This window comes from Rhinatrema bivittatum, chromosome 9, assembly GCF_901001135.1.
Source record: "Rhinatrema bivittatum chromosome 9, aRhiBiv1.1, whole genome shotgun sequence".
In the NCBI taxonomy this organism is placed as follows: domain Eukaryota; kingdom Metazoa; phylum Chordata; class Amphibia; order Gymnophiona; family Rhinatrematidae; genus Rhinatrema; species Rhinatrema bivittatum.
The window spans coordinates 90,243,558-90,271,499 of NC_042623.1; the positions used below are offsets into that span (position 1 = coordinate 90,243,558).

At 42.8% G+C, this 27,942-nt stretch overlaps 1 long non-coding RNA gene across 1 annotated transcript; it reads right to left on the reverse strand.

Moving 5' to 3' along the window:
• Positions 1 to 3,162: 3,162 nt before the first annotated feature.
• Positions 3,163 to 27,942, reverse strand: LOC115098524. Its single transcript, XR_003858547.1, has 3 exons — positions 27,868 to 27,942; positions 6,974 to 7,159; positions 3,163 to 3,452 (listed from the first exon to the last, which is right to left on the reverse strand). It is a non-coding gene; the product is annotated as an uncharacterized LOC115098524 (long non-coding RNA).

The following is a 27,942-nucleotide window of genomic DNA, read 5'->3' on the forward strand; positions in this document are numbered from 1 at the left end:
AAAAACAGTAAGATAAATACAACTGCATCTTTCCTTCCTTTTTTTTTTTTTTGGTACCTCCTTTTCCTCCAGGGGTTTATTTGCATCTCTGGATCTCTTGAGCAGATACTCTTCGTCTTCTTGCTCACCAATTGCTTTTTTGGCTGATTCTTCTTCTGAAGGACTAGTATGGGTGGCTTAAAAGAAAAAAGGCAAATCAGAAATATAGCTCTACAGACTTCTAGCACAAAACAAAACAGAATCTCGAAAACAGAAAGCAAGACTGTGGGAAGCACATGAGAGCTCCAAATTTATGTATTTATCTATTTATGTGTGTATTTAAAAACATTTATAGCCCGCTTATAGTGAACCATTCGTGCTAAGCGGGTTTTAACATATCAAAAACAATATAATCAATACAAAAATAATACATTATATATAAAAATGATTAAAATACTTTCAATCAAAATAAATCTTGCAATAATCTGGGTATTCAAGTTTCTACAAAAGCTTCTTGGAATAAAAAAAGCCTTTACTTGTTTATGAAAAATTTGTATATCACTAATAACACGTAATGCATGTGGCAAGGAATTCCAAATAACAGGACCCACTATAGAGAACACCCGACATTTTGTTTCTTTTAGATGGGCACTCTTAATAGAGGGCACTCATAAATATCCCAGTTCTTGAGACTGAAGGAACCTAACAGGAAAAGTAAGGCTGCAATAAATTTGACAAATAGCCTGGACCACCCAGCTTCTTTGATTTAAAAAAACAACACTAAAACTTTAAAGGCCCATCCAGTCTGCTTGCTGGGCAGACTGGATGGGCCGTTTGGTCTTCTTCTGCCGTCATTTCTATGTTTCTATAAAGCAAATGCATTGCAAAGATTACCTTCTCTGGGGGTTTATCATATGCATCCATTGGTTGAAATCCTGGACTGCAGGAGTTGGGTACTTTAGAGAGGGGGCCTCATAATCAGGCAGTGGGATGCTTTTTTGGTTCGGGGAGCAGCCAAGCCAGCCAAACTCCACTCCCTCCCCACTCCTCCTCTCTGACCTCCTGCCTGCTCTGTCCCCCAATGCCCTCCCTCTTTCTTCTCTCTCCCCATCTCTTTCCCTTTGCCCTACCCCACTGCCTCCCTCTCTCTTCCCCTGACCTACTTCCCTCTCCCCCCTCTCTTTTTTTCTTCCCCCTCCAATCCTCCTGATCAGCTGCAGGAAGATGGAGCAGTGGTGCCTCTGGCCATGTTCTCCTCCTCCTCTTCTGCCACCTGGCCTGATTGCTGCTTTGAACGGCCTGGCTAATCAGAGCCCTGTGTAGTTCAAAGTAGCAATCAGGCCCAGAGCTGCAGAGGTGGAGGACATGGTCAACACACCAATGCTCTTCTCCTGCCACTGAACAGCTGCTGCTTGCCTGACCCAGCCCTAGATCTCCCACAGCATTTCTGTGGGAAGGGTCAGATTTAGGTTGGGCTTTGCCCCTATGACCCACCGCATTCCAAAACCTACGTGTATAGTCTATACTGAAGAAAACACATTACATAACCGTACGAAAAAAGTGCAGAAAATAGAGCTGGCATCAGATACACATATGAAGAGAAAATGCAAAGTTAGAATCCACAGAAGACAAAAGAAAGATAATATAACAAAAGGAATGGATATGTTAGAAATGGCACACTACACCCACAGCAGATGCATTCCTTTTGCATATGTAGCCACCTCCAGTTCTAGTTACAGGGGAAAAAGGGGTGTGAGTGAACCCCATTTAAGAGGTCTTGTAGATGTTAAAATGGACCCTTGACGGCAGGTCCGGTGGAAGCATTAGGCAGTGGCTTAGGGTGCTGGAAGTGGGCTGGGCGGCAGTTTTGAAAGGAGTGCAGGAGGGACGAGACGCGACGCCAGTGAGGCACAGAGCTGGGGGCATTTTCCTTTTTTGGGGGTATGTATTTATTTGAGGAGCTCAGGCCATTTGTGTGGTGTGTGTGATTTGTGTCGCTCGGAGAGAGAGAAAGAGATGTCCTGACATCATCACCACCTAGGGCACTGGCACTGCTCGATGGCAGAGAGGACAGAGTTGCTGTAAAAAGGACTCCACACCTTGTGCTGGTGTTCCCAGGGGTTTGCATTTATTGTTTAGGTAGAACAGCTGCAGGCATTTATAACAGAAAGAAAATACACCTATGTACGGTCACTATTTCTGTTCTTGCTGAACAAATGTCTCCTCTCTCCCAGCTCCTCAGAATTATGTTGCTTGTCCCTTACTGAGAGGTCTGAATTGTGCGTTCAGGACCACAGGGAGAATCATTTTTCTTTATGGCAGAAATGACTCCATCTGTGCCCAGCCCATGTGGATAGATCCAGATGTGTCTACTGTATGTCCACCATACAAAACCTCTGGGCTACTATTACTACTATTTATCATTTCTATAGCACTACTAGACATATGCAGTACTGAATAGAATCATATAAGGAATAGCTCCTGCTACATTGGGCTTACAGTCAAGATATACATATAAGACAAATAATAGGCTTCTGGAATTGTATTTATTATAAAAAAAAACCTGTTAAAATCAACAAGGCTAAGGTCATGAAGAACCAGATCTAAAGTCTGCTTCCCTTGTCCCACAAGAACATATACAATGTATCATAACGAATGCCAATACTCAAGTGATTCCTACTTATAGTTCCCAGTTGAAGGTCCTGCAAGAAAGACAAGATGGTGGGGATTTTCATACTCTCTCAGCCATCCTTCCAGTTCTTCAGACTTCCTTACTGTCTCCTGCTGCTACCCTCAATCCTCTAGGGGAGGAGGTCTTTGGAAACTCACTGGGATCCTAGAACACCCCATACTGGACTGAAGCACAGCTTACTAGCAAGGCTGGAAATGACCTGTAAATCATAAACACTGAATTTAAGCCACAACAGAGTGCACACGAGCACTTGCCGTTCTCTGTATTGGAGGCTGGACTGTGGCACACACAGAAAAAAAAAATCCCCAGTACATAGCATCTGCTACACCAACATTCAAGACTTAAGAGTGTGGCTACCACTTTAGTCTATGTAAATGAACAGAAATAAAGCTTAATAAATAATACAAACCTCCCCCCCCCAAACATATAAGGTGGTATTGATATAATGTTAGTCCAATAAAGAGGTGGCACGTTATACTTTTAAACATTATTTTTATATTTATTTCCATGCAGACACAGAAAAGACATCACAGAACACTTTCAGTTACAAACTAGTCACCAGGAAAGAAAATGAGAGACATGCAAAGAATTCACTCATAGGGCAGACATAGGTAACCTTCCATTGCTGATCTCCTTGACTGGCATCCCCTGCCCGGGATCCTCCTCTAATCACTAGGACAACAGAAAATCCCGTGTCTCTTCCTCCTCATAACAAAGAGGGAGAACTCCATGCTTGCTGCCCTTGACCAGAACCTTGATTGGATGGAAGGCCCTTGTCACGCTGAAAAGCACAAAAGAGAAAACATCATTTAGCACGTGACCTAAAAAAAATGTAGAAGTTAGTCTAATTCCATTATGACTGCTCACTTTCACACTTTCACGTTAGATTCATCAGTGATATATGAGAACCCCCAAAATCACACATCACTTGAAAGCATGCAAAATTGTTTCTCGTCATACAATTTGGGGAAGATTCTTCAGGGCATGTTTCCCAGGTCCCAATTGGTCACTGTTTCCCAAATCTCCTTCTCAAGGACCTCGTGTAAGTGTGGTTTTCAGAATTTCCTCAATGAATACGCATGAGATCTTATTGCATGAACTGCCTCCGTTGTATGAAAATAGACCTTATCCATATCCACTGTGGGAATCTTAAAAACCCCACTGGGGTGTGGCCATTGAGGGACAGATTTGAAGACCCCTGCATTAGCTGAGTAGGAAGAGCAGCTGCAAGAAAGGGAGACTAATGGCTACATCACTAGCAGACGTCACCATTCTTCTATCAGGCATATAGGAGGCAATAATCAAAAGGTTTTATGTGGTTAAACATCTGGTTCCAGGTGTATCATGTCCTTTATGATTGTCATGATTGCCTACATTCAGTATTCCTCCACAAAGCAGAAGAAATGGGAGGTGATGAGAGCTTTCTATCATATAGTTAAATCATCTGTGAGGGATGGATGTGAAGGCCATCTTTCCTAGGTCTTTCCAGCAGTGGCACACATGAAAGAAGAACCCTTGAAAGAGTATGTGACTTCTGGGAATAACCTGAACATTGTCCAGCAAAGTGGGTATAATGGTGATGTAGCCCTTATGTACCCCATATGAGACTGCATTTGTGAGTGTCCCTTCCTTTTCTGACCAGTCACACTCTGATGTCAGATATGGAGGGGTGAACAATGATTATTGTTATGATGGGCACCTCACTGGATGGCCCCTTGAGCTGCTGCACTCACTCCATGCAGGACAGGGCTTCTATCTGTGGCAGGAATGCCACTGATACTTGCACGCAATTGAGAGCAGTGCATGGCGTTTGGACAGCGTCTTCCTCTTGCTCCTCCTTGGGCCTCTCTATTGTGCACTTCAAGACTAAAAGGGGCCGTGGTGGGAAAAGGCTCCACTATACACTTTTGATGATGTCAGTAGCTTGCCTATTTAAAGCAGCCCAGGACCTTGCATCGGCGCCTCAGCAATGGGTCTCCTGCCTTGAACAGTGTGTGTTGCTCCTGCATTCCTTATTACCCTGCATTCCTGCTTGTTCCTGTGTTCCTGCTTGTTCCTGTGTTCCAGTCATTCCTGCATTCCTATTTTGTCCTGCCTTGTCTAGCCTTGCTTTGCCCAACCTGTCTCATCTAGCGTTATCTCCTCGTCCCAGTTTCATCTAGTGTCTCATGTGTCTTCGTCCATCCTCAGCCTGGTATTGACTTCTTGCATTGGATCTGACCAAGCTTGGCTGCTGCCTGATCTGATCTCTTGTATCAAACTTGACTACGCTTGCCTGCCGCCTGAACCTGACCTTTTGAATTGTACCCTGTCTATGCTTGTCTGCTGCCTGCCACGACCATTAGCCTGTTCCCAGTCTCTCCAGTCTTCTGCCTGTCCTGACCCTGGTGTGCCTCTGGATTCTTGCTCTCTCCCCCGACCCATGTAAGTCCTGTGGGCCACCAGAACCCAAGGGCTTAACCTATGGGGGAGGTGGCTGGTATAGGCAAAGCTCCAGTCTGTCCCGCTTCAGGACACATTCACCAGTTGTTGGCGTAGGCCATGTAGATTTACCTATGGTGTAGATTTACCTGTGGTGTAGTTGACTGCATCAACTACACCACAGCAACAAGAGCTGACTTTCCCGCTGCTCATTACAATTATTCGAAGTATGGGAAAGCTGTCATATGCCAATATGTAACTTAATGGGAAGGAGAGCTCTCAGTGAATTAAGTAGAAGGTAGACATGCTGGCCTACTAACTTAACAGTTCTTAATTCTTTGCACTTTCCTAAGGTATTGCAGAGTTTTTTTGGTAGGCAATGAGGACGTTTTCTATATGTGTGTTTCTGAGGTATTTTTCTTCATTCTCTCCTATGAAGCAGGGCTGCATAAGTGTTTCAGAGCACATGCAAATGAGACGGTGTAAGGCTAATTTGTTTTTCATTTGCAGGACTAAGAAACCCCCGAATTGCAGTAAAAAGTCTGTTAATGCCATACAATATAGATACAACCAGGATTGCTTGCTTAGACACACAAATACAGCTTTCAACACTACATGTATTATTTTCAATGAAAAAAGTCCTAAAGAAATAAATATCTGCAGGTATTGTGTACCTGTGGCAGTTTTCAAAGCAAAAATAGGCTCGAACAAAATCAGCGCACGGTCTAAAGGTTAGGAATACCAGCAGATTTTGTTCCATTGAAGACAGTATGAAAATTGCCTCTCATTGTCACGTCTTTGCATCCTGCTCTTGCTTTCTTTGTTCATGTTTCCTAGTGTATCTGTTAGCTCACTGCACCTGAGTTTCTTCCCAGTTCTTCTCTTTTCCCCTAACCTCCCAGTGAATGGAGCAGCCAATCCAAACTGTTGGTCTTGAGGACCAGACGGAGAAGAGCCTGATAATGAAAGTTTAGGCGAGTTCTCATTTTCTTTATTCAGGCCCTTGCAAGTAATTTCGGCATGGGTGAAAACACACTGAATAGTGGACAAGCATCCCCTTTAAGCAACAGAAGAGAAATGTGAGAGCCACAAATCATCTGTTGGAGACCAGATTTATTGGAGGCGAACTGACCCCCATAAAGATGAACATTCGTTGTCAATATCCTGAAAACCAGAACTGATTGCGACCCTCATGGACTGGCGTTGCCAATTCTGCACTAAATATGATGCATTACAAGTGTCACATAGGGATGATTTCACAGTCTTTAAGCATCAATATTATCTGCTATCCATTTTCTGAGAGCTGCCAACTATAAAAAGGCAATCACATTTCTTATGCAACAAGCTCTTTTTTTTTCCCTCCAAGGTCACAAGGGATTAATTCGGGCTTCTGATTCTAATCAGAAACAACTGGGTGGGGTAGAGTTTTCCAGAGTCGCACATGCTTGGTTAGGTGCTGCATATCCTTTATATACCATGCATTTTTCTCATGAACACAAAATAGGAAAAATCCTTTAGTGCATAGGCCACAAAATGAACTTTTTTTTTGTTTTGCTGTTGAAAAGAAAGATTTGGTTAGAGGATGTACTATAATACTTAGTGCTAGTCAGAGACCAAGTGATTCATGGATCTGGCTCACAAAATTAAAACAGACTTGAGAGCTGACTCATTAATCTATTGTTTCTCTGAGTGATTCAGACTATTATTTTGATTAAGTATAAAGAAGAAACTGTTTTGTGATCTACCATACCTGGGAAGGGTATCAAGTGATTATCATTTGGCCTTCGAAAATTAAAAAAACACTATTAGCTGTTGCTAAGCTGTTGTAAAAGGCGATGTTTGTTCACTATCTGGTATGTTAGAAACACTCAAAAGACTTACCTGGAAGGGCCCATAATATGATAAGCGAGGCACACGCGCTCTCTCTTTCCTTTTACTCTGAGTCGATTGAGCAGGAATCCGAAGAAAATCTCAGGACAGAGTCGGGAATAAGTCTCATTTTGGAGCCATTTTTGCCTCATTCAAAGAGATGGTCCTACAGTTGTCACAGCATACACTGGCATTTGTCTGTTGAAAAGCAGTTTTGTTAGACCCTACCTAGTGTATAATCATCTCGATACTATATACTTGCAGTTCATACCTCTTTTTTCTACTCATTCTCATGTGAATATACCAGCCGAGCCTACTCTGTATATATGCACTCACACTTTGATTCATAATTCATAAATACATACTACTAAGCCTAGAGGAAACTGCAAAGGATGCCAAATCTAATTTTTTTACCATCTCTATTCTAACAGCAGAGAGCAACCCTAGGGAATTATTTAGATCTGTTAATAAGCTGTTGGGTGAGGGTATAAGGATACTAGGGGCCTTGGTAGGCATCCCTGATGCTGAAGGTTTTGTTACTTTCTTTACATGTATAATGAGGGCAGAGGTATACTAAGGGGGGGAAGGGCAGGGAGCGGGCCGCCCCGGGTGGCAACAGGGAGAGGAGTGCCATTGCCATTGGCAGGAAGGTCCTCTGGTGGTATGGAACAGTAACGTGGCAGAGGAAACCCTGATACATACTGTGCAAGGAAGGATTGAGAGTAGGAGATAAGGTTTGGGACATATTTGGTCATTGGATTCTTTTTATTTATTTATTTATTTATTTTAAATTTATTTATTTATTCATTTTTACATTAATTTATCAAGTAACATACTTGAATTGAAAAAGCAAAGTATCGCAAAATTAACAATTCCATACCAAAGTAAAATATTATAAGCTTGTAACCCAAACTCACAAATAATTTCCACAAATATCTATAAATGGAATATAATCAAAATATATATTACATTGCCCAAGCCCACAATATGATCCAAGATTTCCTCAATTCCAAAGGAAAAATTTACCATTGTTATTGGTAATAGCAGGGAAAATACATTCTATTCTTAAAGGTACCTAAACACAATTATGGAGTTACTGGGCTCACATTTATAGAAGAGCTTAGAACATTTTTCTTTTTGTTAGATAAAAAAGCAATTAATTGAGATGGTTGATATAATAGGAAGGATACTCCCTGGTGTTTAACAAGGCATTTGCATGGATATTTTAACATGAATAGTGAGCCTATCTCAAGTACTTGTGGTCTTAGTGGTCATTGGATTCTAGGGGAATGGGTGAACCAGATTATAGGGAGGGATGAGAGTAAGGGGATAAAGAGGGTATATGAGGGTGTGTGTGTGTGTATGAGAGGGTATGTGTGTGTGTGTGTGTATGAGAGGATGCCTGTGTGTGTATGAGTCAGTGAGTATATAGAAGAGTGAGTGTGTGTGTGCCTGTGTGTGTATATATATATATATATATATATATATATGAGAGAGAGTGCCTGAGGGTGCCTCTGTGTGTGTATGAGAGGGTACTTGTGTGCGGGGGTAGGGGTGGGGGTGAGAGAGAGGAAGCATGTGTGTGTGTGCATGGGTGAGACCAGAATCGTGTGTGAGAGATACAGAGGAAGCATGTATGTGAGAGAGAGATGGAGGAAACATGTGTGTCTGTCTCTTTCACACACACACACACACACACACACACACACACACACACACACACACACACATACACACACTCAAGCTCCCTTTGTGTCTCACCAAGCGTGTATATGTGTGTGAGAGAGACAGAGGGAGCATATTTTGTTTGTGTCTGTGTGTGTGTGTGTGTGTGTGTGTGTGTGTACTCCCAGTTCTCGAGAATCTCAGGGTGACAGGTATGTAGAGAGGGGGATTTTTAAAATCCTGATTAGTTTTAATTATTGGGTGTTATTTGATGTCTGCTGTTTTCAAATATTTTATCAATGTTTAGGAAATTTTAAAAAATTTGTACAGAAGCTTCTAATTATTGAATATTCTATTCATCAGCTATTTTGAAATTTGTTGCCAGGGGATGTGGTTAGTGCAGTTAGTGTAGCTGGGTTTAAAAAAAAGGATTGGATAAGTTCTTGGAGGAGAAAATCATTACCTGCTATTAATTAAGTTGACTTAGAAAATAGCCACTGCTATTACTAGCAACGGTAACATGGAATAGACTTAGTTTTTGGGTACTTGTCAGGTTCTTATGGCCTGGATTGGCCACTGTTGGAAACAGAATGCTGGGCTTGATGGACCCTTGGTCTGACCCAGTATGGCATGTTCTTATGTTCTTATATTTTTTAGTATGGTTCTACTTTTCTGATTGATTTATATTTCTTTATTGTATTGTTTTGAGGAATAGTGATTTTCTGCTTTTCCATTGTTGACTGCATACAGAATCTGGCTTGTGGTTTCCAGTTCAGTTTTTGTCTGCATGTATGTGTGTTTGTGTTAGCATGTGAGAGAGACATAGATGAAGCATGTGTGTATGTGAGAGAGAGAGATGCAAGAAGCATGTCTCTGTGTGAGACACAGAGGAAGTGTGTGTGTGAGAGGTACAGAGAAAGTGTGTGTCTGTGTGTCCCTCACACACACATATGCTCCCTCTGTCTCTCACCAGCATGTATGTGTGTGTATGAGGGAGAGGGAGCATATTGTGTGTGTGTGTGTGTGTGTGTGTGTGTGTGTGTGTGTGTGTGTGCGCATGCGTGCCTCCAGTATACAACAATCTTAGGATGACAGATATGAAGAACGGGAGATTTTTTAAATCCTTATTAGTTTTAATTATTGGATGTTTGATGTTTCTGCTGTGTTGAAATATTTTATCAATGTTTAGGAAATTTGAAAATTATACAGGGTGGTCCGTGGAAAAGTAGCCCACCTCCAATACCAGTGCCACTCAGGCAGGCTACTTTCCCTGTATATGGGAGGGGGGGGGGGGGTGGTGCCAAAGAAGTATCCGCCTAAAGTGCCAAATACTCCAGGTATGCCTCTGAGTGAGGGATCTGCAGAGCGCCTTTGAAAAGATTTGATGACACTTTGATAAGGGAGAGTGAGCTCTGTTAGTTATGTTGGACCTTTTTTGTACCTTCTACCTGGTAAATCATGCCATTTTATTTGAAAAGTGTAGGACTATAGGCTTGGGAGGTAGCACAATAGCATGGATTGCTTCCTTCCTTTCGGACAGAATACAGAGTGTGAACTCAAATGGGGACATTTCTGCTCCTAGGGTATTGACATGTGGTGTGCCTTAGGGCTCTGCCCTGTCCCCATTGCTTTTTACAATTTTTATCACCTGTCTTGAGGATATTATTGGCAGCTATGCTCTAACAGGATATCTGTACACCCATGATGTGCAGCTGATAGTCTCAACAGGTAAAGATTCGGAAGCAGCGGTAGCCCAGATGAACAGCTGTTGGTGCAGTCAGGATTAGGACCCTCAGAAATATTTTCCCAGTGGTCATCTTGGGGTTTTTATAGATAGGCTTTTTGCATATCCTGCACCTCCCCAGTTTTTGGGTCATCATGTTTTTAGGATGAGTCTCAGTGGTAGAAATTGCCACTGAGCACATGCAGTAGTGAGAGGACAAGCGAGGTTGCAGAGAGGGAAGGAGAGACTGCAGAGAGCAGAGGGAAGGTGAGGTCCACTAAGCCTAGTGGGTTAGTTGTGAAGGAGGAGATCCGTCCAAGATCTCACAGTGCAGAGGAGTGGGTGAGGAGGAGATTTTTTTGAGTAGGTCTTCAAGGCTGAGTTATGTAAGAGTTTTGAGAAAATTGGAGAAGTAATTTCTGATATTTTGACTCAGGTCCTAACTGAGAGGGAGGACTTTTGGAAGGAAGGACTGGATCCCAGTTAACAGCAAGATGGAAGACAGATTAAAGGTTTTGAGAGTTCTGAGAAGTATTTTGGAGATTCTATCTATTTTTTAAGTTGGGAAAAGCTTTTTCCATCATCCATGGTACACTGTAAGCTGGAGCTTGAGGAGAACATACCTACTCTTATTGGGGAAGGTATTTTGGACTAGGACATAATGAGAGAAAGAAGGTCATCAAAAGAGATACCATGGGACAAAATACCTACTTCTTTTTATTTGTATTTTTCTCCTCTTACTTATGATTTTTGGAATCATAGTCTAGATTACATTTTTTATGCTTAAGTGAACCTTTTTGACTATTTGAACACTACTTTTGGACTTTGAATTTTGCTTTAAGTGTGCCCTTTTGGGTCATCAGACCCTCTCGCTATGAGTATTGGCCAAAGAATGAGAGTGACTGGGGCTTTCTTCCACCTTGATTCCTGGCAACAGATGCTGCGATAGAAACCCCAAATTGGGTCCTTGTGAGCCCTACATCATCCAGCGGCCAGCAGCAACAGTGGGCATGCTTTCAGCTTGGTTTCCAGCAACAGGTGCTGCTATGGACACACTGAATTGTATCCTTGTGAGTCCTACATCATCCAGCAGCCGGCAGCGCACTGAAGCTACTCTCCATTTAAGCCTTTTTTCCCCCTTGTTTTGGTATGGGAAAGAAGAGGAAGTGGAAGACTGGGACTCCTGCAGCAGCCTCTACTCTGGTGAGTGGCCCCTGGGATACTCATTTTCTTCATCTTAATATGCCTACCACAATAGAACTTAGTGATATATCAGGTGATGCCATTTTGAGTTCTGGAGTTCCTCTTCCTTCTCCTCTTCCTCCCGTGTGACAATCTCTACTGGAGAGAATAAGGAAGTTCTTGCCTTGGCTCAACCTGTGACTTTTTCACTGGGGAGAGGGGAGGCAAATTCCTAGACAATGTGAATACTGTAATCAATTCTGAACCATCCTTAATCCCAGAAGGAAGGGAGGATGGCACATCTATTTCTGTGGTCGTCCCTTCTAGTGACCAGAATATAGAGGCCTTGGTCCCTATACCAGCAGCTGTCATACCATCATCAGCCTTAGGATGTTCATTACCTCTTAATTTCTCTCCTGAGCCAAATAAGATTACATTAAAAGACATCTGGAAAGTGGTCGCTCAGACCAAATTTTTACTTGCTTCCACAGTAAGATGGCTATATAATTTTTCTGTTGGCACTTGTGCTAAATTGTCTGAACTGGAGAGTAAAGTAGATTTGATAGAAGGGAATTTGACATCTCTCTCAGAAACAGTTACAGTGATCCAATATTCAAATGTAGAAAACATGAAAGATTGTTTAATGTTATATAATAAATTAGAAATGCTTGAGAATAATATTAGACAAAAAATGTGTGCATTGTGAATTGTCCTAAATCTTGTTTGTTGTCAGCTGAAGGATTATTTAAAAAATATATTAGGGAAAATTTACAGATACTGTCTGATAAGGTTATTTCCCTATCTAATTGTTATTATGTTCCTGATTTTAAAAGAGAGGATAGGCAGGAAGGGAGCTTAGACCCCCTTAATTCCATCCAATAGTGTTAATTTGACTTCATTTCTTCAGGATTTGACAGATAATATCTGTGTTAGGGTTATTTTAATTGTTACATTTGTATTGGATCAGGACAAAGAGCTTGTCCTTAGACAATATTTTAAAAATAGAAGTGCCATATTTTGTGGAAACACGGTCCAGATGTTTCCTGACATTTCTCCGAAGCCTCAACTGCGTAGGAGAGCGTTTCTGCAGTTAAAGATTTGCGTTATCTCTTTGGGTGCATCTTATTTCTTAAAATGTCCTTGCAAATGAATTGTCACTCTTTCAAGAAACCAGTATGCCTTTACAGTTCCATTACATCTTGAGACCTTTATTATTGGCAAGGCTGCTGTTAATCGGTAATGGGGGTTGAGTTTTTATGGAGATGATATATATATATAAATTTATTTAATTGCCTTGGGATCCATGTTGGATTGATTTGTTTGTTTTCCTAATACTTGTTTTAGTTTTGCCTGAGGCCCCATTTAATGTGGACTTGGACTTGATAATCTTTCTTCTATGTGCTTTATTTCTTAAAATGTTGCCAGTTTTGCACATGTATTATCCTTTTTTTTTTCTTCTTTTCTCAAGTATTTGCAAAATCTCTAATTAAAATAAATAAATAAATAAATAACGAGAGTAACTGTGCTGCCTGTTTGTCACCATAGCACTTAAGGCTCGTAGGCTCAAGGCTCTTCCCTGGCCCTCAGGGCTGAAGTTTGGTGTCTGGAAGTGATATAGATCCAGAAGAGAAAAGACAGCCCTGGGACTTTGCTGCAGCCCCTGCATCAAGGACCCTCTGACACTGGGAGGGGGCGAGATGTGAAAAAGGTTTCTCTTTGGTTGAATACAAGTAAAAAAAATCCAAGTTACTAGTATTAGGGTGTGTTAATGTGCTCTCCCTGTGGATGATGTTCCTATATCTCCTGTGTCAGAGGTTAGGAACGTAGGTGTAAAGTTGGATTGTCTTCTTAATATGGAATCTCACATTTTGGCTACAGCACAGAATGATTTTGTATCATTGGGAATGATTAAACAACTTAATCGTTTCCAGAATTAAAAGGCATTCACGTTCATTTTGCGATGTTACCTATTGGCTGTATCAGAATTGAACTACTGTAATGCTTTACATGTTAACCTACCAACTAGAAATATAGGAAGCGATGGCAGCTTTATAGTTCCTTCCTGTCCCTCCGAGATCATCTGTGCTTGTCCCATGTGTTCTTGAATTCTGATATGGACCTCATTTCTACCACCTTCAAATGGAGAGTATTCCTTGTGTCCACCATCCTTTCCATCAAGATATATTTCCTTAGATTACTCCTGTGCCTGCCTCCTTTCACTTTCATCCCATGACCCCTCATTCCAGAGCCTCCTTTCTGTTAAAAGAGACCTACCTCCAGTGCATTTATCTTTTGGAGGTATTTAAATGTCTACCATAGCTATCCTTTTCCCCTTCCATCCAGGGTATACATGTTTAGATTTTTAAGTCTGTCCTCATATGTTTTATGGTGAAGACTATTGCGCTCTGGATGGTTCTATTTCCAGAACTGTACATAATATTCTAAATGAGGCATCAGAGACATGTACAGAGGCAAGTATCTTTTCCTCTTTTTCCAAGCCTCTTTCTTGTTTGACCGCCTTAAGATCATGAGATAAAGATATGATCACTCCCAGATTCCGCTCTTGTTTAGTGCACATAAAAACATCACCCTCCATACTGTACTGCTCCCTTGGGTTATTGCAACCCAAATGCATAACTCTGTGTTTTTTATCATTAAATCTTAGTTGCCAGACTCTAGAGCATTCTTCAAGTTTCACTAGATGCCTCCTCATGTTTTTCACATCTTTTAGGGAATCTACTCTGTTAAAGATTTTGGTATTTGCTAATTTCACATATTCCAAAATGTGGCCTCTAGAGTGATATTAGTATTAGGTAAACCCAAATGGAAATGAGCCACTCCTTTCTTGCAACAGTTACAACGGCTAGCCGTAGTAGCTAGGACCAGACTTAAACTTCTTACCATGATCTTCAGGAACATGAGAGGAAATTGCCTGCCTATTTATTGAATAAATGGTATATGCAAGGAAGAGCACTTAGATCTAGCTAGGGGGCATTGTTAGATATTCCCAGATTGTGGGAGGCACAGTAAGTATGGACTAGGACTAGGGCATTTCTAGTCTATTCCCTATTCTTTGGAACACCCTGCCCTAGAGATCAGACATGAAGAAAGCTCTCTCTCTCATTCAGAAAGAAAATAAAATGTGGATATTTCCTAAAGTAGGATCCCATTCTGTATAGTAGGTTTTTTGGGAGTTTTTTGGATGGGGGAGGTGTTATGGGTTTAATGTTAGGATAATGATTCCCAGTTAAGCCTGAATACTGAAGGTAATAAAAAATATGGCAGAATGGTGTAGCATTACAACTTATACATTTTATTTGCTTGTGTGTTGGGGATAATTGTTGTTGAATTTGCATAACATTTTTAAATAATTATAAATAGTGGTTTGGATGGTCCTGTATGTTTTGTGATCTGTGTATTGTTTGTCTTTGGTATTTCATGTCATGTATTATTTATCACTATTGTGGTTTTATATTTTATTTTTAGGTGATTTCTTTTTAAACACTGGGGAAATGCTATATAAATATGTTTATATAAATAAATAGTAAAAAGTAGTAGGAACAAATTGCACACCAAAAACAAAATAAAAATAATAGCGGAGATGTCGCAAATCAGGTATAGAAACCAGGGTGTTCTGCTCCTGCCCGCAAGAAGCTTGGGCAGGCTCTTACCTTCTCACAGACAGCCAGCCACGCTGCTGCTTCTCTTTCTCCCTGAATCAGCTGGGGCTGTCCCCGCAGCTCCTGCCATGCGGTCGGCTCCTCTGCTCATGTTTCTGCCTTCCCCCGACGTACTGCTGCGATCCCGGGACCCTTCTGCCAGCAGGGAGGCTGTCCCTCCCAGTGCCTGCTTCAGCCCGGGTCCTTGCCTGGCTGGGAAGCCGTCCCTGCCAGTGCCTGCAATCTTACCTCTGCTCCTGGGGCTGTCTTCACGGCATGGAGCCGTTCCTGCAGTCAGCCCTTCCCCCGCTTCCTCTGCAGCCAGCCTTACCTTCTCTGTTTCTGTCCATGCGGCTGGGAGCTGCTCCACTGAACTGCCTTCACCCAGCTCCAGTCCAAGGCTGCTCCACTGCTTCCCTGGGCCTTCCACGTGGCTGAGGACGCCACCAGCTTCCAGCTCTTCTCTCCAGCCTCCTAGGGCACGAGCACGCGCCTCTCTGCTCCTCTTAAAGGGCCAGCCAGGTGTGGCCCCCTGCTGACCCCTCCCTGGGCGTTGTCCACCTCAGCCCTACTAAAAGGCTCAGCTTTCTGTGTGTCTTTGCCTTCGCAAGGAGTTGGTCACTCCTGAGATCCTTCGCTCCAGGAAGTCGTCCGTGTTCCAGCACTTCTGCAAGGTCCTGTGTTTCGTGTTACCTGTCGGAGCTCCTCGTCCAGTCCTGATGTCTGCCTGCCATTCCAGTCCCAAGGTCTGTCTCTTGATCCAGTCCTGATGTTCCTGCTGTTTCAGATGTCCATGTTCCAGCCCTGAGGTGTGTCTCCTGTTCCAGTCCTGCTGTTCCTGCTGTTCCTGATGTCCATGTTTCAGCCGTGAGGTGTGTCTCCTGTTCCAGTATCTGTGTTCCAGTCCTGATGTTCCTGCTGTTCCAGATATCCTTGTTCCTGATCCTGATGCCTAACCTGCCTTGTGCTGCCAGGAGAGCAGCGTATTCTTGCCTTGTGCTGCCAGGAGTGCAGCAAACCTGCTTCCTCTTTCCTGTGCTCTCCCGCTCTCTGCGTGGTCCGCGACCAGCCTTCCAGGGCTGTGTAGGGCGCGCATGGGACAGGGTGGTCCGCGACTCAGTCCCGCGGGTGGCCTGAGTAGGGCACCCTGAGGGTCAGTGCCCATGTCTACCTTCAGCCCTCGTTCCTGATTCCACCTCTGTGCATCCAGTCCTGACTCCATGCCTGTGCCTGTCCACGTCTATGCATCCTACACCTCATTCCTGAGTCCAAGTCTTTGCCTGAGTCCACGTCTAAGGATCCTGCATCTATGCCTGAGTCCACGTCTATGGATCCTGCACCTCGTCCTGAGTCCACGTCTATGCCTGAGTCTACGTCGTTCCTGAGTCTCGTCTGAATCCATGTTCCAGTCTTCACTGCCCTGGCCTCCATCTGGCCTGCCGCTTCGTGCCGTACCCTGCGGCAGGTCCGAAAGGGCTAGGAACGGTCGGAGGACTGTTCACAAGACCAACATTGCGTTGTTGGGTCTTCCGAAGCGTGCAGGTCCGGAGGAGGGCCTGTCTTCCATGTCACTCCAGCCCTGCTCCCGTCCAGCCCATGCTTGGGCATGCCACGCCTCCCGCGGCACCTCTTCAGAGCCCTCTGGGGTCGAGCCGTGGCCCAAGGACACACATCACCCAGGAGTGGGATCGCTCTCCTAGCGCTCCACAACACAGGGTATATTAAAGTCAGTAAATATATCTTTATTCACAAAGTTGCATTGTTTCAGTTTTAAAATAATGAATATAATGAACTAAAGTTGCCAGATGATAGCACAGGGAAACAAGGTCCTGGCTCTAACAGGAGCCGTGTTTTGCAGAAACGCTGTCTCAAGAGGGCAGTTTATAGGCAACACTTAATAGGGACAGTTACACATCTCAGAAAGTAAATAAGGATATCAAAACAGCTACAGCAATTTATCACGAATAATTTGTCACAAAACGCTTACAGCATCAGAACAGGCAGCTGTAACACTGTAAGCACATCAAAAATAAGGAGGCAGGAAAAGGATAGGGCATGGGCCAAGACTTATGCACGTAACCCCGAAATATTGCAAGGCTGAATGTGGCAACGCACAGCATGTGTAACTTTTACTACTGGTCCTGATAAGATGCATGTATGGCGAGTTTGGGCCATAGGGATCCTGAACACTGTGGATATATGAGTGAGAGAGAGAGAGAGAGAGACTTTATATATCCCCCACTGTAAAAGGGGCATTTTCAACTCAGGGTGGATTGTTTTGGGTTTTTTTTGGGGGGGGGGGTGTTACATTGTTCTGCCTAGAGTGCAAGGGTCTGTAGACCCTTGCATCACCGCTCCCCCCAAAAAACCCACCCTGAGTTGAAATTAAAAATGCCCCTTTTACAATGGGAGATATATAGAGTGTCAGATTGTCTCTCTAACAGAGTCTCTCTCTCTCTCTTTCCCCCTCCTCCATGTAAAGGCTCCATGTGTGGAGCCTTTACATGGTGTGTAAAGGCTCCACACATAAGTGCAGTAGGGACATTTTAAATAATACATGTGTACTTTCATGCACAATATAAAATTAAGCATATTTTTGCTCACGCGCCCAGTACACCCATTTATGAGCATATGTGCGCTCCTTTTAAAATGTAGCTGTCAATGTGTATGTGTGATCCAGACTGCAAGGCAACCCCCCCCCCCATCCATCCATCCATCCACCCACTATAAACAGCTACACAAAGAAGCATGAATTACAAAAAATGGAAAAGCAGAATGCACTGGAGATATAAGATACACATTTTAACCATGAAATATAAACTCCATGTCTCAGGAAACAGAGAACAGCCTTTCCATTGTATTCAAAAGAGGGTCACACCCAAGGTACAGAAAGAAAACCCCGCAGCATACATACACATACATATACAAGTGCAATACTTGTTAGTGGAGTGTATCCAACAAGAATAAAGAAAAGTATTAGTCTAGAGAAAGACACACATTCTAGCAGTACACATTAGATCCAATACATGCCAGTTGTAGCAGAGTTGACCATCACAGTTGTAGTCCTGGAAATTGAAATGAAACAAGGCTATATAGGTTTAGTTGAATTGGTGGCCAGGGCTATCACTATTGTAGATTCTCAGTCAAGCAATGAACATGAGCATGTGATGACATCATGTTTATAAATGTATCCATTGCCACCACTAGGGCAGCATATTATTAGAATTTAGAGGGCCCATATCTGTTTGTGCTTCCTAGGCACAGCTGACAAACAACAAGCGCTCTCTGGTGATTCCAAGCAGCAGGCTTTAGAAAAGGAACCAAAAGACTGAATAGAAACAGCAACTCCTTGACTTCCAGATTTGTCCATTTGTTTGTACATGGCATAGTTACCCCCTCAATTACTAACATTCATCCCAGCTCAGAGCACTGACAACAGGAGGTGTACACAGAGCATCCTAGCTTGGAAGGCACTTTACCAATCAATATGTATGGTGGCTGGGTTATAGCACTTAGTACAGTGCTTGCAGGAATGGGATGTAGGAAGGCAGAAAACCCTCTATCATGACATGACTGTTGAGGTGATACAGTGATGAAGCCCCTGTGTCTGCCAAATGATGCTCCAGTGGTATATGTGCCTACTCTTGATGGGCTACTTTGAAGAGAATTGTGGGATTGTGAGGCCGTGGCAGCCATTTGGATGCCGAGGATTTAATGATATGTATAAGGGGAAGTTGTGTGCCTAGTTTCCAATGAATTTATTTATGTTATCAATCTTTATGTCCCATATTTCTGGCAACACCCAAAACAGATTACTAAATTACATAGTAACAATAATTCCTGAAGAGACAACTTTATTAAGTGTTATATTATTGTTACTATGGAGAGGACAGTTATGCGTGAAGGATGGAGAATAAACATTGAGTAGATGAGAAAAACTGGGTTCTTTTAACATTTGCACACATGCTGGTCTTAAATGCCAACAGTTCCACATGCACAGCAGCTTGCAATTTGTGCTTGGTGCATGTACATATTGGAGTTTTTCTTCATTGATTCCTATATAGTTGGGGTCAAAAAAGATTTTAGAAGCATGCAAAAGAGATAGTGATGAGACTAATGTGTGGGTCAGAATTTTTGTCTTCATTCCCTTAGTTCTTGCTGACATCACATGCTATCATCCCTTTTTTTTCTATAGAGACCAACATCACCTGAGGAATTTTGCACATAAGAAAATGAGGCAATTATTTAACATGTTTGCTGGCCTGGAGTGGGATGGGCTCAAATTTGTATGCTCATTTCTTATCCTGTGCAGCTTCTTCTCCATTTTGGTATAGTGGATTATTTTTATTCAGTGCCCTTTCCAAATGGCTATTCACCATGTTCCCCCTTCTGGCCTCATTCTTGGCAAATCAAACTCACTAGATTTTATATTCCAGTCAGCAAAGGTAAATTAAAGGCATTAGTCCTCTCATGTTGTGACTTTTTGAATTATGCCAGCAAGGGCTATTATTTGAGATGCTTGTACCATATATTCTGCTGAACTTAAATAAGAGGTGCATAACTACGGCTTTTGGGATTTATGCACTGGAAAAATGCCACAACAGGCAATAAGACTGACTGCATTAGCTTTTTCCATCATTTGTATCCTGGCTACTATGTAGCAGGTACTTATCAGCCCTGGAGTTTGAAATGGGTCATTTAAAAGCACACTGACTGGCTTGATACAACAAGGTCTTTTTCCATAGATTACAGAATGGGAGAAAAGCCATAGCGAATCAGGCCCTAACTAGGCCAATAGGATAGAAAGGAAAACTTAAAATACAATTTATGCACTGCAATGGATTTACTCTCTTGGCTGCCCTTAGGCATAGACACCCCTCCAGCTGGGGTGGGGGGGGGGATGGGGTGGTGTCTGCCTACAAAGCCATGGCTAGCCAGCTGAGGGGGGGGGGGGGGGGTAAAGGGAAGTCCGACTCCAAAATCACATAGCCAGCCTGGGGAGGAATTCCTCCTGCGACGAAGATGGCAGCTCAGCACAGAAGGGGTGGACACAGGGTGGGCCTAGAGAAAACTGGATTTCTTTTGCATGTTTTGATACTCTTTATTGGACCAGCTTAAACATTATCGAAGGGATATGATGCAAGTGAGCTTTCCAAACTGCATTGCTCCCTTCTTCAGGCTCATTAAGGCAGGGCTTCCCAAACCTGTCCTGGGGACCCCACAGCCAATCGGGTTTTCAGGATATCCATAATGAATATACTTTGCATATACTAAGTCTCCATGGCATGCAAATTTATCTCATGCTTATCATTATGGATATCTTGAAAACCCGACTGGCTGTGGGGTCTCCAGAACAGGTTTGGGAAGCCCTACGTTAAGAATTCACTATTGTGCCTTTTCCTTTACAGAAATAAAAAACAAAATATGTTGCCATGCTATTTATCTATATTCAAAATAAAAAGCTGTAAAACTAAAAAAAAAGGAAAATAAATTTAAAGTGCACCAAAAATATAAAAGAAAACACAACTTCAAACCAAAGTGTATAAGGTTAATGTTAAAAAAAAAAAAGCTGATCTCCTAAATTTAGGCCCCTAAGTTAGGACCCTAAGTTAGATGCCTATTTTCAGCCAAACTGAGGGGTCTGAATTTTCAGATGAAAATTCACCTAAATTTAGAATCCTAAATATAGACTTGCTATTCATTTACCTAGCGTTAAGCTCCTAAGTTATGTGCCTAGTGCTAAATATCAGTGCTAAGCATCTAATGATTTCTCCCTAAGGGGGTCATTTACCAGACGGATCGCATGCGATAAGGGACGTTTCGCACGCAAAAAGTCCCTTATCGTGTGCTATACCAAGATGGGGGCGGAGTCGGCCCCAGAAGAGGAGGAGTCGGTGCATCACTAGGGCCGACTCCGCGAAGACGCCGCGGATGATGAAAAGGTAAGGGCCTTTTCGTGTCCTATTTCACGCCCAATAGCTACACCTTCTATGGTGGCGCTATTGGGTGCGAAACCGGCAGCAATCGCACTGCGGCGGTGTGATCGCTGCCGGCTAGCGCAGGACCGCCCCCCGTTTCGGCCCCCCACCCCTCATTACCTAAAGTATCGCAGGCCTGCGATACTTTAGAAAATGAGGCCCTAAGTCCTGCCCCATAGCCACCCATTTTTTAGGATTTTAAATTTAGGGGACTCATGAAACTAGAAAGACAATATTCAACAGTGCAGTGAGTGGACAATTTATAGGACTATAGTTAGCTGGCTAAATTGTTACAGATATTCACTGGAGCACTGCTGATTAAGCGTTTCACTTAATATAGCCAGATAAAGTCCTAGTTAGCTAGATAAAAGTTTTCTGCTAACTTTAGGACTGCTCTTCAGCACAACCAGATTTAGCTGGATAGGTTACCCACCTAACTTTACTGCATCCCAGAATAGGAATGCTTCCAATTTATCCCGCTTACTTTTATCTGGTTTAACAGTTATCCAAATTAGTCAGAGGCATTCAGACTGGTAGGAAATTTAAAATCTGTGGTTTGTCCAGCTATGTCCTGAATTTAGCTAGATAAACTGTCTGAATATTAAATCCCTAGGAATCTAAATTTAGGCACTCAGCCCTAATACATTTTCCAAACAGCTAATTTAGGAGCCTAACCCTCAGAGTTAGGCACTGAAATCCTTTGAAAATTGATCTCATAACATGAATTCTGAACCTTGTAGCACTGACTGCATACACTTTAGTGAGTTCTGTAAATGATCTGCAATATAGTAACCAAAAGCCAACACACATATTCAGTGTTCTTGTGATAGCATTTCTCATGGGATTTTGGAATCCTGCTTGATAAAACTGTTATTTAAAAAATATTACAATTTTGAATAGAGAACGTCATGACTCATACTGGGCAAGTTCCAAAACTGCCAATGCTGAACTTTTCCTTGAAAGACATTTCCTTTGGATAAGCATACCATTTAAGCAGAAAGAACCTGAGGATAGCCTCACCCACTTGCTGAAATCCAGTTCTAATCTTAAGCATTCATGTGCAATGTAATGCAGCCATGAAAGAATAGCAGAAAATAATGGCAGATAAGGGACCCCTGAAGCCCATGCAGTCAGGCCAATCCTGATGAAATTCTGAAGAGCCAACCCAAGCTCAGATTTTCACCTAACATTCTTGGATCTGACATTCCGATATGCTTATCCCATGCTTTCTTGAATTTCAGTGACAAAAGGCAGAAAACAATAAATATAATTTTTTAGCTGGAAAAACACCCCTCTGCCATACATTAGAGAATCATATTTTTTTTTATTTAATATCTGTCTTTGAAAGAGATTTCTAAAGAGAATTCTGAGTGAGCCTATAAATGTATAATTCTAACAAGTCAACTTAAGAAGAAGGTACACAGCAAGTTCTTTGCAATTCTTATCTTTTTCTTAGAGGTAGGACATAGACAACTGGCATTCACTCAGAATCTTCTCATGTAGAAATGTCAGTAAAATAAGAAAATAATACAGTTACTTTGGGCTGGCCCAGTATACTGCTCTAAACTGCTATGCTATGCCATGTAAAAGGTCCCTGGTTCAATTCCTGAGTTGTGTCTTCTGCACCCCAGATTGGCTGGAGCTGAGAATGCTGTGGAGGCAGTGTTCATAGCCCATAGGGGAGGAGGAAGTCATGGTCATCATTAAGGGTGACACCTGATGGCTAGATTTAGAGCCCATGATACAAGATTCTGGAAAGAGCCCTGATGCATGGCTCCTGGTCTCAGAACCATTTCTGCAATGACAGACTAGGCAGGTTGGTCGACAGGGGGTGAACTCCTAATATATAAGAGTAGGTGGCTCCTCTGCCACCAGATCATGGAGACGATCTGATATCAGCATTCCACACCTCCAGCCGCCTTCTTTGCTTCCAAGTAGGCCCCAAATACAGCCTCATATGGTGGGGTCTTTCTGCCACCTCCTTCCCCAAGGCCTCTCCAGCACTGCTACATCATCTTGCCTTATCCTCTTTGGATTGTCCTGGCTCCTCTTGTTTGTACATCTCCTGACATTGGTCTCATGCCAAACTCAAACTGGGAGGGAGACTGCACGTACCACACTGTGTGCACTATAGCCTGAGGGCTACCCACCCTCCACTCTCCAGGCTCACTCCAGAGCCTCAAATCCATCCTCCACTTGTTCCAGAGCCAACATTCCAAATCCAACTTCTTGCCAGAAATCTCTGTTACTCTCTTTGCTCCGCCTGCGGGCAACTCTCCTGGTTTGGGAAATCAGCATTTTCTCTGCTGCTGACATGAAGGCCACTCTCCAAAGATGGTTGATGTCCATAAAACCTATGCTTGTTTTTCTCACTTACAGTGGCCACCATCCACTTTGGACACCAATACTTCTAGCCTGCATACTCGCCAACTTCAAACTCCATGAAGACAAAATGGCACTTCCTCCTTTCATGATGCTTCTGATCCTTGTGCCCTCATTTTACTGACTCAGTGATGTGATTGGACAACAACATCCACATAGTGCCACATCATAGTGACATCTTCAACCCAGTCATCAAGGAAGCTCCTCCATTACTTCCTCCCACCGACTTTGGATCTACACAAGTTCAGAATAATTTTGAATCCTCTTGTGGCGCAAAAGTCTTCAGCACTTCCACACTCCCATCCACCATCTTGATTCCATTTACCTCTATAGGAGCTCTGCTTTCATAGTGAAAAAATAACGCACAAAACTCCAAACCTCTCCAAATTTCTTCCCCTATATTACTCCTCTGTCCATGCTGTCACCATTCCCCATGTTTTGGGTGCCAATTTTATGTAAACCCCCTGTCAAGGTACATAAAATGATAGAAGTTTCTTCATTGTTTAAGGGTCATCTCTTCCAAATTTGTTTGGAGAATTCTAAAGTTTGGCCATGCAGATGGTGAAGTGGACCTTAATTGTAAGATCAGGAATAATGTAAGATTCTGTTCTCTTCTTTGAGTGACTGGACAGGGAGGAAATCCTTCAATCTCCCTTCATGAACTCTGAGCCCATGCCTCATCCCAGTGCCAGCTAAATAAGTTTTGTATACACCAAATTTCAAATTTCTAAATGATTAGCTTTATTTTCTGGATGAACCAGTCAGCAGCTATTTACATAGATGTGAGGCAGGTTACAGTGCTACTCACGGAATATATCAGAAATTCAGGGGCTTCCAACAGTCATAATCACATAGAATATAACTGACATCTGGGAACATAACAGTACATTCCTCTGCTTTTACCATGTACCAACTTTAAGGGTCAGCCTGAACTCAATGATTACTCTTACATTGTACCTCAGTCCCAACCCTGTTTAAGGAATGGGGTTCACTTAGAAGCATACCTATATCAACATTCACATCCAATAGGGCCAAAATGCAATTTTCCATTTACATGATCTACTCACACTCCTAAGACCTTTGACATTTCCTCCAGCTTCTACATCACTGTCCTCCCAGTGCAAGTTCCCCACATTGCTGCACTCCAAGAATACTTTTCATTTCCCTGGCATCATTCCCTCAGGGGGAGGGATGGCCTCTTCTGCTTTCCACCTTCGTCCATTCTTATTTCTATCTCCTAGTTAGCTCCTCAAGAGAAGAAAAAACCCACTTATTATTCAAGGCCTCAGTGCCTCTCTCTTGAGGGGAAGAGCCCCTACATGCCTTACTACTAATATGAGTTTCCCTGGGCCTACCAGCCCATAGGTAAGCTGCTCCAGCTGGTCACATCTCAGGAGATCCCTATTTCCCACTCTACTCTGGAAAGGGCAGGAACCAAATGGCAAAAATCCACCAAAGGTTCCCACTTTTATAGTTCCTGTCACTTGATCACCCAGTCATAACAGCCCAAATCTTTAAGGGAACATACACACTATTTCCTCAACATCACATTAAAAGGCAATGCTCATGCATATAAAATGCCATCTAGTGGTCTTTTAGTAGCATTACAAGAACAGATCTATAAAACATTTTTAAACAATGGTTAACAAAGACACAAGGGACTCTCCCCTACCCAAAGCCTCTTGTACAGCTACCAGACTCAAAAAGAATGCACCATATTTGGGAGTTTCCCTCATATAAATGTAGCTTTGCACCTTACTCTGATTAAAAAAATATCCACTCTGTCATTGAAAGTAGCTCCAGCTGCCACTCCTGCATGGTTGTAGCTCTATATTAGGCCAGCCAGTGAATGCACCATTGAGAGGGTCCCTCCTGGACTGACTGCAAATTGTGACTTCAGAGGAGGCTTCCCTGCCCTGGGTGCAAAGGGGATGATGGGATAAATTTGCCACTGTGGGCTCATTTAAATAGGAGAAAAATCACCATGTGGTTATGAATGAAGGCTCATGGCACCAAAATCCCAATACTTGTTCTGAATCAGCTGAGAGAAAAAGGGAAAAGGAGGATCTACTGGGTCAAGAAAAGAAAACTTTTTGAGGTAGATATTGAACCACAGTATGGGTCAGCTAGTTAGCCAGATAAACTTATCTGGCTAACTTAGCCCATACATTCAGCTGCGTGACTGCGATGCTGGCTATATCCAGCTATCTTAAAGTTAGCCGGATAGGTTTATCGGTTAAATTTAGGACAGTGCTTTGGACCAACCAGACTTCCCTGGATAAGTTATCTGACTAACTCTGAATATCTGACGGGCCGAAACAGTAAAGTCCGCGGGAGAGCGGGTGAACGCCCGCTCTCCCAGCGCGCGCACAGGCCACTCTCCTGTGCGCGCGATTCAGTATTCAAATTAGGGTCGGCAGTAAAAAGAAGTGCTAGGGACACTAGCGCGTCCCTAGCGCCTCTTTTTGGACAGGAGCAGCGGCTGTCAGCGGATTTGACAGCCAACGCTCAATTTTGCCGGCGTCGGTTCTCAAACCCGCTGACAGCCACAGGTTTGGAAACCTGACGCCGGCAAAATTGAGCATCCAGTTTTCAACCCTCGAGCCGCGGGCCGACTTCAAATTATTATTTTTTTTTTTAACTTTTTGTAACTTTCGGGACCTCCGACTTAATATCGCCATGATATTAAGTCGGAGGGGCACAGAAAAGCAGTTTTTACTGCTTTTCTGTGCACTTTCCCGGTGCCCGGAGAAATTAGCGCCTACCTTTGGGTAGGCGCTAATTTCTGAAAGTAAAATGTGCGGCTTGGCTGCACATTTTCCTTTCTGAATCGCGCGGGAATACCTAATAGGGCCATCAACATGCATTTGCATGTTGCGGGAGCTATTAGGTTTGGGGGGGGGGGGGTTGGACGCGTGTTTTCGACCCCTTACTGAATAAGGGGTAACGCTAGTGCATCGAAAACGCGCATCCAATCGCGGGTTAGCAGTGCGCTTCGCCAGAGCGCACTGTACTGTAACGGCCTGTGAGTTAGCTGGATAACTTATTCGGCTCCTCTCCAGAACACCCTCATCCCACCCACCACTTAGCCAGCTAACTATTTAGCCAGATAATTAGCTATTCGACTAAGTGGCAGCTGTTCAGTGGGCCAGATATTCAGCCGCCAGTATTTAGCCATATAGTGCCAAGCAAGAGGTCTTGGTTTAAAACCACAGCCATTTCTTGCCTTCCTAATTGGGGCTGGCTTTCTTGCTCCCCCCTTTTCCTTTTTCTATTCTAATGAACATTATTTTGTAAAAGTAATCAGTGATTTCTTATTTCCACACAAAAGTAACTTGGTACATGTTGCTGACATTCCCTAAAAATATATTTTTTATTTGTGATTATTCATTTTAGATTTAGTACCAAAACAGCAGGGGTAACAAAAAAGTCTGATGAGTTACCTCTACTGGAGAGAAGTGGAGATGTCAATTTTGAGTCTGAAATGGGAAATTTTTTAAAATTGCCCATAAAAGCAATCCATGTACTTACTTAGATAACTTTTATGAAAATTAATCCCCTAATTTGTTACTTACAAGAATAAAGATTACATTTTTGTAGTTATTTTAGTTACTTTAGTGGCCCACACTATAAATTAGTCAGCGCACTTTTAACATATTTCTAAGGCTGAAAGGATGTCCAGTTCTCTAAAGCAGTGGTCCCCAACCCTGTCCTGGAGGCCCACCAGCCAGTCGGGTTTTCAGGATATCCACAATGAATATGCATGAGAGAAACTTGCATGTTATGGAGGCAGGGCATGCAAATTTTCTCTCATGCATATTCATTGTGGATATCTTGAAAACCCGTCTGGCTGGTGGGACCCCAGGACAGGGTTGGGGACCTCTACTCTGAAGCATGGAGCAATGAAGAGAAAACCCAGACAGGTGCAGAATCTAACCTGCTAGGATATTATAATTACAGTGATAGGAAAGAGAAGGACCAGACAATCACAGGAAGAACTAGAACGGTTAGGATGGATCATTCTTGGAAAGCTATCCCAACCAGCTATTGTGTGCTGTGTTGCAAAAGGCATGACTTGGGAGTGTTGGCATACTTTTGGTGCACTGCAATGAAAGAATCGTTCTATAGAATGATCTGACATCTTTGTCTGCACAGTGAGAGATTTTCAGAGACCTAGAACACTCTTCTATTGTGTCAGTGCCAAAGTATTAATAACTATCTTCTTAAGCACTTACTGACCTTGGACACATGTAAGACATTACAGAGAATATACATTGCTACTTTCTAAAACCAGCATACCACATTTTGCAAAAGTACCTGCTGTATCTGGAAAGAAGATAGGAAAGGGTTTCCCTCCTGTAACATTCTCCACTGTGCAAACCAAGGGATTTT